At 44.1% G+C, this 12,266-nt stretch overlaps 1 protein-coding gene across 1 annotated transcript in view; it reads left to right on the top strand.

Annotated features, from left to right (window-relative positions):
• Nucleotides 1-8,688: 8,688 nt before the first annotated feature.
• The window catches only part of HNRNPLL (heterogeneous nuclear ribonucleoprotein L like), a 253,232-nt gene continuing 249,654 nt past the window's right edge, over nucleotides 8,689-12,266 (top strand). The window contains exon 1 of the mRNA XM_056567444.1: nucleotides 8,689-9,065. The gene's annotated coding sequence lies outside the window, so the exon portion shown is untranslated. The remainder of the gene's footprint in view (nucleotides 9,066-12,266) is intronic.

Genomic DNA, 12,266 nt, shown 5'->3' with positions numbered 1-12,266 from the left:
GGGGTTAATGGGATTCAAGGGTGTAAGTTTTATTTTCCTATGAAGCCTATTCCTATTAACTATTCTAACCCCTCCCTCTGCTCCACCCCCAGGTACATTTATAATTCCCACCTCTCTATCTACACTATCTTCCCCCTCTTTGCTGTAGGTTCCCTCCCCCCAAGTCCCTAGTTTAAACACTCCTCCACCCTTCTAGCCATCTTTTTCAAAAGCAAAGCTGCACCCTCCCCATTTAGGTGCAGCCCGTCCCTACGGTAGAGCCGGTAACCGTCAGCGAAGTCAGCCCAGTTCTCCATGAACCCAAACCCTTCCTTCCTACACCAGCTTCTGAGCCACTTGTTTACCTCCCTGATCTCCCGCTGCCTCTCTGGTGTGGCTCGTGGTACTGGTAGTATTTCAGAAAATACTACCTTGGAGTTCCTTGCCTTAAGCTTGCGGCCTAAGTCCCTGAAATCATTTTTAAGGACACTCCACCTACCTCTTACTTTGTCATTGGTGCCAATATGTACCATGACTGCTGGGTCCTCTCCAGCCCCGCCCAGCAACCTGTCAACCCGATCCGCGATGTGCCGAACTCGTGCGCCAGGCAGACAACACACTGTTCGGCGATCCCGGTCTTTGTGACAGATTGCCCTGTCTGTCCCCCTAATAATTGAGTCCCCCACCACTAGTACCTGTCTGGCCTGCCCTGTACTCCTCCCTCCCTCCTTACTGGAGCAGACACCCCCCTGGCGGTCAGAGGCGGTATCCTGCTGCAGTTCTGCTAGCTCTGTAATGGCATCCCCCTCATCTGCCAAGCGGGCAAACTTGTTGGGGTGTGCCAGTTCAGGACTAGCCTCCCTGACACTTTTTCCCCTACCCCTCTTTCTAACTGTAACCCAGCTAACTGCCTGACTGTCCTGCAACTCCGTGCCACTGTCCTCCCCCACCTCTATTCCCGAGAGTGCCTGCTCAGTGAGCACGAGACTCCTCTCCATGTTGTTAATGCTTCTCATTGTTGCCAGTCGCCCCTCTAGATGCAGGATCTGGGCTTCCAAACGGACAACTAGCACACATCTCGCACAACAATATGCACCTTCAAACTGTTGTTCAAGGATTGCATACATTGAACAGGATGTACATTGGACTGCATTTTCCAACATGGAGGCCATCTAGTTATGGGGATTTCACAAATGTATAGGAAAAAACAGACAGTTAAAATTGCTAAATGTTTTTGTAGACCTTGTGGGTTCAGAAATTAACACTCACAGCGATCTCAACCTCCTGCTTTCAAACTCCAGTTTTTGTAACTCCTTTCACGCCCCCTCTTACACAGCAACACTCAGAAGAGCAAGCCCTAGTGCCCTGAGAAAGCGTTTTGTGTGTATCCCTAGCCTGTGTATCCAGACCCTTGCCGTTGCCCCTGACTACGAACCTTTGCCGCCTGCCTTGACCTCTTGCTATGTCCGACCTTGCCTTTGCCTTGTCCTTGTGTACCACGCCTATCTCAGCTGTCAGTGAGGTCGAGTCGCTATCAGGGGATACGACCTGGGAGTTACCGCCACAGCAAGTCCACCCCGCTTTGCGGCGGGCTCTGGTGAAAACCAGTAACTTCTTAGAACCGGTCCCCTGGTACGGCCCACACCATCGCCTCACTGACACGGAGGATCCACTACCCGTATCCTACCCGCATACCGGTCCGGTTCCTGACACAAACCCTGGATGCAAGCATTTCCCTGTGACTGAGGACACAGAGGACAATCTTTGAGGAAGTGATCTGATGGCGCAGTATAGGCATAGATTCTCTGTTCATCGGCGAGTTCTTTCCTGCAGGGTCAGGCGAGACCAATCCACCTGCATAGCCTCCACTGCGGGAGTAAAGGGAGAAGGTTGCGGTGGTTGCTGGAAGACAGGTGCCAGATGAGGAAAGCGCCGAGGTCGTGCAGACTCCCATTCTTGGCGTAGTTCCTCACGTCACACTGAGAAACGGATATCAATACGGGATGCCAACTGTATAAGCTCATTCAGATTAGATGGCAATTCCCGGGCATCAAGGATATTCTTTATTTGATAGCCCTCTCTTGAAGGTGGCACAACGAGCTTCATCATTCCATGATAACTCCGATGCCAGGGTACGGAATCTAATGGCATACTCTCCCACAGTGGAGTTACCCTGAGAAAGACTCAGTAATGCCATCTCAGCGGAGGAAGCTCGAGCAGGTTCTTTGAAGACACCCCAAAATTCCATCAGAAATGCCTGGGGATTGGTTGTGAGAGCATCACTGCGATCCCAAAGCGGAGTTGCCCAGGCCAAAGCCCTTCCAGTTAAAAGACTGAGGATGAAGGCGACCTTTGCTCGTTCCGTAGGGAACTGATCCGCCATGAGTTCAATGTGCGTGGAGCACTGACTCACAAACCACAACAGGACTTGGGATCCCCCTCATAGTTCCCCCTCAAGAGACAGGCAGAGTTTTGATCCGGAGATGACTGCAGGAGCAGGAGGCGACACCGGAGCAGGAGGAGGCAAGATTGCGGGGGTCCCCAGCGGCGGGACCCCCGTGGTAAGACATTTTACCCCCTATCCTTTGGATAGGGGATAAGATGTCTTAGGGCCGGAGTACTCCTTTAAGTATGTAAAAAAAGTTGCCAAATTGCATATTTTTTTGCCAATTTTTAGTTTTTTGGTACATTTAACCACTGGGGATGCAGGGCATACTGATACACCCCCCCCCCCCCCATTCCTGAGTCCCGTTACCAGCGTTTAAACCATTCTCACTAGCGGAAAACACTTTAAACCTGATGGGTCCCGACTGCTATCAGCAGCCAGGACCCAGGGTTAATGCTGGGCATCACCAATCAGGCCGATGCCCAGAATTAACCTTTTAGACACTACGATCAAAGTTGATTGCAGTGTGTAAAATGAAAGTGAAAGAATCCTGGCAGCTCAGCGGAGCTGATCGGGACTATCGCAATGAAAAAGTGAAAGTGAAAAAAAAGTGGAAAAAAAAAGTTTATACATGTGAATGAGCCCCTCCCTTAATAAAAGTTTGAATTACCTCCCATTTCCCATTTTTAAAATAAAATAATGTAATAAAAAAAAAAAAATAATTATATGCGGTACCGCCGCGTGCATAAATGTCCACACTATTAAAATATAAGAGTAGCGTATAAGGATGCTGAGCTCTCTGAGGAGGGCAGGAAGTGGGCATGGCGCAACGTCATCATAAGCCTGGCCGACCGGCTTCCGCCCGTCTTCCTGCACTGAGAAGAAGATGCAGGGGGCGGGGAAATTTTAATTACAGGTGCCGTGCGCGCACAAGCTGAACTGAGAAGAGGGAGATGCAGGGTGCAGGCATATTTAAATTACGCGTGCCGCGCTCGCTCTCTGCCTGTTTCATATACAGGCAGAGAGCAAGCTGAGGACGAGCATTTCGTACTACGCTACCCGGCCAGCTGTGGTCCGAACATGCTCAACGTGAGGGGGGTAGGGGGGGAAAGGATTCTGGAGCCATATAGGGTGACACCTAGTGGCCAGGTTTTCTAATGTAAAAAAAACTGTGAAAACTCTTTTTTTTTTATTAACATATATTAGAAAGATATTTATTTTGGCATAATTTTTTTTAATAAAAAAAATAAGTTTAATGAGAGTACCCATTTAAATAAAAGGTGTCATCACAAAGTTCAATTGCTCCCACAAAAGACAAGCCCTCACATGGGTTTGTGGAGGAGGAGGAAAAAATCTTCAAGGTTAAAATGAGTTGTGTCCTTAAAGGGGTTATCCAGGAATAGGAAAACAGAGCTAATTTCTTTCAAAAACAGCTCCACATCTCTCCCCAGGTTGTGTGTGGTATTACAACTTGGCTCCATTTACTTCAAAGAAACTGAGCTGCAGAACAACACCCAACCTGGAGAAAGATTAGGAGCAGTTTTTGAAAGAAATTAGCTCTATTTTTCTATTCCTGGACAACCCCTTTAAGAATGCTGATAATTCAACAAATTTAGTCATACTCATTGTTAGACTATGGGGGGAATTTATCATTGTTTGCCATTTTACTTTATACACATGGGGGGAGATTTATCAAAACCTGACCAGAGGAATAGTTGTCCAGTTGCCTATAGCAACCAATCAGATCGCTTCTTTCATTTTTAACAAGGACTCTGCAAAATGAAAGAAGCAATCGGATTGGTTGCTATGGGCAACTTTTCCTTTGTACAGGTTTTGATAAATCTCCCCCATGATGTGTACTTTGCCAAAATTTATCAAAAATGTTCATGTTCTTTATGAATAGTGAATAGCTTTTAACTTAGCAAGTTTTAAAGTGTGGTCTGGGCTGGAGTGAGACTGCACAAAAATGAACAACAACTATCAATTGTCTCATATGATAAATTAGCTACCATTGCAAAAATGAGAGCTCTTTTCATTTCAGCCACACTACTTATTAAAAAAGAATGCAAACTGTTTGCACAATTTACTCATTGCACAAATGTGTGCGAGAATTTAACAAAAAAAAAAAACAACAGGGTAAGCATAAGTTTCCACTTGTTTTGTTTTTTTTCCCACCAGCAAAAACACCAGAAAAACTGCCACAGATTTTTCCTGCGTTTTGGCAGTTTTTCTGCCTTCAGGGTACCACTCCATGGGTTGGATGCAGGCAAGTATTGATTTATAGCAGGCCGTATAGTATACACAGGTGCATAGTGCACATGTATACTATACAGGAGCCCGAATCCTGTCACTATACTGACTGGACTCCCTGCTACTATAGCCACTTTGGGGACTATACAGTATATTCAGACTATACATAACTATAGATCAGTGGTTCTCAACCTTTTCGGCGACCGTACCCCCAAGGCCTGAAAGTATGTCCGCGGGTACCCCCTCACGCGGAACTTGCGCGCGAGGGGTACCCGCGGACAAAAGGCGTGTTCTTACCTTTATACTAATGCATCCCCCCTCCATCTTTATCCCCTTGTGCCATTATTCCCACCTCCCTCTGATCCCCTTTTGCTGTTATTCCCCCTCCATCTTAATCCCCTTGTGCCATTATTATCCAATATGGCAAAAGGGGATTAAGATGGAGGGGGAATAATAGCAAAAGGGATCAGAGGGAGGGGGGAATAATGACACAAGTGGATTAAGGTGGAGGGGGGGGGGGTTGAGGATAATCAACCCCTCCTCCATCTTAATCTCTTGCGCCATTTTCCCACCTCCATCTTTATCCCCTTGCCCCATTATTGGCACAAGGGGATAGAGATGGAGGAGGAATAATAACACAAGGGGATTAAGATGGAAGGGGGGGGGGTAATCAACCCCCCCCCCTCCATCTTAATCCCTTTGTGTCATTATTTCCCCCCCCCCTCCCTCTGATCCCCTTTTGCCATTATTATCTGATATGGCAAAAGGGGATCAGAGGGAGGGGGAATGGTGCAAGGGGATTAATATGGAAGGGGAGAGGGATAATGGCGGAGGGGGGGGGGAGTAATAAAGCACAAGGCATTACATTTTAATGCCATGTGCTTTATTACTCCCCATCCCCCTCCGCCATTATCCCTCTCCCCCTTCATCTTAATGCCTTGTGCTCCGTCCCATACAGTCCCCCTCCGTCCCATACATCCCCCCTCCGTCCCATACAGTCCCCCCTCCGTCCCATACAATTGTTTACCTGGCGTCCTGCGGTCCCGTTGCCTGCTCCTTCACACCACGCAACGTCAGGGGAGGCCACACGTCTCCCCGGCAACCACACATGGCCGGTATTTGTCAGCGCTTTCGTGTACCCCGACAGCCCCTGGCATAGCCCTAGGGGTACACGTACCCCAGGTTGAGAACCCAGGCTATAGATGGCTGTATATACTGTATACCGAGGCCGACCTCCACTTAGCTCATCCTGCTGCTCCAGCCGGGTCCGTGTATCTTCAATCCTAGTGATGACATCATTAGGGACGGAGCTACAGCCAGGGTGGTAAGTGTAAGGCTCTTTTCACATTGTACATTGTGTATAATGTAAACAGACACTTCTGGCTGTGTCTTTCCAGACAGGGAGACTGCAGTTGTTGCTTAACTATAACTCCCAGCATGCTAAAGATGTACTAACCCATTATTCATGTTTTTTTTCTTCTTCTTGTTTCAGATCCATGTATGCAGAGGACTATGTCAGTTTCCGTGGTCTACGTCGATGACCAGTGTTTTTTTTCCCCTTTAGGGTGCGTTCCCACCTGGCGTATACGTAGCGTATTTCACGCTGCGCAAAATTGGCGGGAGCAGTGGGAAATACGCTGCGTATTCCTTGCTCACTATACACACAGGGCTTTCCGGAGACTGCCCTATGCGTGTAATGAGTTTTGGAGGTGGAGCCTCGTGGGCCTTTTTTTTATTTTTTCTATAAATTTTTTTTCAGTGTGCTGTGCTTTTTCAAATTACATTTTAGGCTTAGTAGTGGAAGCAGTCTTATAGATGGAATTCATTACTAAGCCGGGATTAGCATTAGCCTAAAAAACAGCTAGCGCTAGCTAGTGCTGGGCGGTATACCGGTTCAGACCAAATACCAATTTTTTTTTCCTCAACGATATGAGCAATACCAGTTGGGGCCCTACCCCCCCTCCCCCTCGAATGAATGAATTATCAGCCGCAGCAGCTGTCCCCCACATCTGGGAACTAATCATATGTCACCTGCTTCTCTCCCCCCCCCCCCGAATAATTATTAGCCGCTGCGCTGTACTGTACTATCCTGTGCCTGCAAGAATAAACAAAATAAACTTTAACTCACCTTCCGACGTTCCCCGCCTCACGGTCCCCCCCGCTGCGGTCCTGGGGATGGGAACGTCACAAAGCCATCAGCCTATCACCGGCCGCACCGATGCCCCGCCCCGGCCGGTGATAGGCTGAGCCCACTGTCATGTAAGGAGCCGGCCGGAGGAAGGGGAGTTAAAGTTTATTTTGTTTATTTTTGCAGCCCGGGCACAGGATGGTACAGTATAGTGCAGCGGCTAATAATTATTCGGGGGGGTCAGAGAAGCAGCGCTCGTGGGTGACATATAATTAGTTCCCCGATGTGAGGGACAGCGCAGCGCTGGGATGATAATTCATTGGGGGAGGGGGGAGAGAAGCAGAGCAGTGCCCACAGGTCACATGATTGGAGGGGGGTGGGGGGGTGGAAAATACCATTAAATACCGTGGAACCACCATAACTTACAAAAATACAGTGATACACATTTTTGGTCATACTGCCCAGCTCTAGCCCCCAAATATTACCCCTGTGGTGGTGGGTACCGGGGTATTTGGGATTTAGTGTTTCCCTATTGTTTCCTGCTTTGTGTTTCCCTATTTGCCCCAAAAAACTAAGTGGAAACTTATCCTAAAAGTGGTGATACATTTCCCCAAAAGTTCTGGCTGATGCTGCAAACAGTGTTTAATTTAAGAACAAACTATTTCCTCCTGTGACCTCCAAACCACAAAACTCCCCCATTGTTTCCTATTTTAATTTACTACCACATCTGAACACAATTCTCCCACTTCACAAAACTAAAACTTTCATAGGTTTTTATTATGAATAAGTTATAGGTGGGCACTTACCAATTGTATCACGTTTGTAAGATGCTTACTACAATCATTGGGTTTAGAGTCAACCAAAGGTGGCAAAAAAAATATTGCATAGCCATATACAGCTGGCTGAAAAAGGGGATAAAGCCAAAGGACTTTGGAGACAGAACATTAAAAGAATAATATAAGACTAAGACTATGTTCACACGGCAGAATTTCCAAGCAGAATTTTGGACGGATTCCGCTTGGAAATTCTGTCGTAGCACAGTCCCATTGTTTTTAATGGGATTTTGCTGCACAGTGCACAAGGCATAATTCCCACAGTGGAAACATCTGCTGCTGAAATTGTGATTCCAGCCTCCACAGAAAGAATTGACATGTCAATTCTTTCGGCGGAATCCACTTGGAAATAATTTGCAGTCTATGGCGACGGCGCATTCCCGAGCAGTCATAACACTGGCTATATTCTTCCGGCACTCACTGTCTACGTGATGCTGACCGTAAATTTTTGGGGGCGGACATTCCGTTGTGTTAACATAACCTTAGAGCTTATTCACACTATGGACATGTCACACAGTTCCATGGACCCCCACGATCAGACATCTTATCTCCTATTCTTTGGATAGAGGATAAGATGTCTAGCAACCTAGTACCTCTTAATAATTATAATTTAGAACTATAAAGAAATTTGGGTAAAAACCATAGCATTGCTATGAGAATTATTAGGGTGCGTTCAGACGGCCGTCTGTCCCTGTTTTTTTTCCCCCCATTTAGGTTCCGTTGTTGCTGCTAGTAAACGGATTACAAACGGTTGTAAAATAATCCAATCGATGTCAATGAGATTTGTTATTACAATCCTTTCACATCCGTTTGCACCTGTCTGTGCTAATTTTGTTTTTTTTATTTTTTTACTGGAGAATTTTTTCTCACGTCAAAAATAAAAAAAAACGAAGAGAAAACAGATACAGTAAATTTAACACTGAAGTCTATGAAAAACGGATGAGCCTTTAATGTCATCCGTTTGCATCCGTTTTTACTTCTGAGCATGCTCAGAACAAAAAAAAAGTTTATTTTTGTTTATTAACTGAACAATAATGTATCCAAATGGATAACATTTGTTTGCATCTGTTATTGCCTGTTTTTTTTTTAAAGTCTGTTTTATTTTACCCTCATGCCAATTTCAATTCATATTGTTGCTGATGGATTTGCTAATTTTTTTCTATGCACACTAAAAAAAAAAAAAAAAATCACTTTTTTGGCTGTGGTTTTGCTGTGATTATTTCAAACTGCAGTAAAAATGAAATATTTCCTGCGACTTGCACAACTGCAGTAAATACCATGCACACGCACCATAACTTTTTCTACAGCTCAATTTTTTTCACTTTAGGACAACTGCATCGATATACTATAACCCACAGAAATCAGTGTGTAATGTGTCAGCTGACTTCCAGGATGACATCATCACCTACCCCTCCCCCACCAAGTTCTATCTGTATACTGCTGCTGCTATACACCTCCTCTGAGGCTATGCTCACATACCGCCAGTGAGGTATGTTGCTGCGACATTACAACTAGTGTGAGAAAAGCTGTAGTGACATCATATCTAGTAGTGGGGTAGGCTGCTGTGACATCACAACTAGTGTAAAATAAGTTGCCGTAATATCACAACTTGTGTAAAATAAGCTGCTGTGACATCACAACTTGTGTGAGATAAGCTGCTATGACATCACAACTTGTGTAAGATAAGCTGCTGTGACATCACAACTAGAGATGAGCGAACTTACAGTAAATTCGATTTGTCACGAACTTCTCGGCTCGGCAGTTGATGACTTATCCTGCGTAAATTAGTTCAGCCTTCAGGTGCTCCGGTGGGCTGGAAAAGGTGGATACAGTCCTAGGAGACTCTTTCCTAGGACTGTATCCATCTTTTCCAGCCCACCGGAGCACCTGAAAGCTTAATTAATTTATGCAGGATAAGTCATCAACTGCCGAGCCGAGAAGTTCGTGACGAATCGAATTTACTGTAAGTTCGCTCATCTCTAATCACAACTTGAGTAAGATAAGCTGCTCTGATATCACAACTTGTGTAAGATAAGCTGCTGTGACATCACAACTTGTGTAAGATAAGCTGCTGTGACATCACAACTTGTGTAAGATAAGCTGCTGTGACATCACAACTTGTGTAAGATAAGCTGCTATGACATCACAACTTGTGTAAGATAAGCTGCTGTGACATCACAACTTGTGTAAGATAAGCTGCTATGACATCACAACTTGTGTAAGATAAGCTGCTGTGATATCACAACTTGTGTAAAATAAAATGCTGTGACATCCCAACTTGTGTGAGATAAGCTGCTATGACATCACAACTTGTGTGAGATAAGCTGCTATGACATCACAACTTGTGTGAGATAAGCTGCTATGACATCACAACTTTTGTAAAATAAGCTGCTATGACATCACAACTTGTGTAAGATAAGCTGCTGTGACATCACAACTTGTGTAAAATAAGCTGCTGTGATATCACAACTTGAGTAAAATAATCTGCTATGACATCACAACTTGTGTGAGATAAGCTGCTACGACATCACAACTTGTGTAAGATAAGCTGCTCTGATATCACAACTTGTGTAAGATAAGCTGCCCTGATATCACAACTTGTGTAAGATAAGCTGCTGTGACATCACAACTTGTGTAAGATAAGCTGCTATGACATCTCAACTTGTGTAAGATAAGCTGCTGTGATATCACAACTTGTGTAAGATAAGCTGCCGTGACATCACAACTTGTGTAAGATAAGCTGCTCTGATATCACAACTTGTGTAAGATAAGCTGCTGTGACATCAAAACTTGTGTAAGATAAGCTGCTGTGACATCACAACTTGTGTAAGATAAGCTGCTGTGACATCACAACTTGTGTAAGATAAGCTGCTGTGACATCTCAACTTGAGTAAGATAAGCTGCTGTGATATCACAACTTGTGTAAAATAAGCTGCTGTGATATCACAACTTGTGTAAGATAAGCTGCTGTGATATCACAAATTGTGTAAAATAAGCTGCTGTGATATCACAACTTGTGTAAAATAAGCTGCTGTGATATCACAACTTGTGTAAAATAAGCTGCTGTGACATCACAACTTGTGTAAGATAAGCTGCTGTGACATCACAACTTGTGTAAAATAAGCTGCTGTGATATCACACCTTGTGTAAGATAGGCTGCTGTGATATCACAACTTGTGTAAAATAAGCATCTGTGACATCACAACTTGTGTAAAATAAGCTGCTGTGATAACACAACTTGTGTAAAATAAGCTGCTGTGACATCACAACTTGTGTAAAATAAGCTGCTGTGATATCACAACTCGTGTAAAATAAGCTGCTATAACATCACAACTTGTGTAAGATAAGCTGCTATGACATCACAACTTGTGTAAGATAAGCTGCTGTGATATCACAACTTGTGTAAAATAAGCTGCTGTGATATCACAACTTGTGTAAAATAAGCTGCTGTGATATCACAACTTGTGTAAGATAAGCTGCTATGACATCACAACTTGTGTAAGATAAGCTGCTGTGATAACACAACTTGTGTAAAATAAGCTGCTGTGACATCACAACTTGTGTAAAATAAGCTGCTGTGATATCACAACTCGTGTAAAATAAGCTGCTATAACATCACAACTTATGTAAGATAAGCTGCTACGACATCACAACTAGTGTAAGATAAGCTGATGTGATATCACAACTTGTGTAAAATAAGCTGCTGTGATATCACAACTTGTGTAAGATAAGCTGCTGTGACATCACAACTTGTGTAAAATAAGCTGCTGTGATATCACAACTTGTGTAAAATAAGCTGCCGTGACATCACAACTTGTGTAAGATAAGCTGCTCTGATATCACAACTTGTGTAAGATAAGCTGCCCTGATATCACAACTTGTGTAAGATAAGCTGCCGTGACATCACAACTTGTGTAAGATAAGCTGCTATGACATCTCAACTTGTGTAAGATAAGCTGCTGTGACATCACAACTTGTGTAAGATAAGCTGCTGTGACATCACAACTTGTGTAAGATAAGCTGCTGTGACATCACAACTTGTGTAAGATAAGCTGCTGTGACATCACAACTTGTGTAAGATAAGCTGCTATGACATCTCAACTTGTGTAAAATAAGCTGCTGTGACATCACAACTTGTGTAAGATAAGCTGCTGTGATATCACAACTTGTGTAAAATAAGCTGCTGTGACATCACAACTTGTGTAAGATAAGCTGCTGTGATATCACAACTTGTGTAAAATAAGCTGCTGTGACATCACAACTTGTGTAAGATAAGCAGCTGTGATATCACAACTTGTGTAAAATAAGCTGCTGTGATATCACAACTTGTGTAAAATAAGCTGCTGTGACATCACAACTTGTGTAAAATAAGCTGCTGTGATATCACAACTTGTGTAAAATAAGCTGCTGAGAGATCACAACTTGTGTAAAATAAGCTGCTATGACATCACAACTTGTGTAAGATAAGCTGCTATGACATCACAACTTGTGTAAAATAAGCTGCTGTGATATCACAACTTGTGTAAGATAAGCTGACGTGATATCACAACTTGTGTAAGATAAGCTGACGTGATATCACAACTTGTGTAAGATAAGCTGCTGTGCTATCACAACTTGTGTAAGATAAGCTGCTGTGATATCACAACTTGGTGTGAGTGTAATATGCTGCTGTGACATCACAACTTGTGTA

The sequence above is a fragment of the Hyla sarda genome, chromosome 3 (assembly GCF_029499605.1).
Source record: "Hyla sarda isolate aHylSar1 chromosome 3, aHylSar1.hap1, whole genome shotgun sequence".
Lineage (NCBI taxonomy): Eukaryota > Metazoa > Chordata > Amphibia > Anura > Hylidae > Hyla > Hyla sarda.
This window is presented reverse-complemented; position numbering and strand designations above follow the sequence as displayed.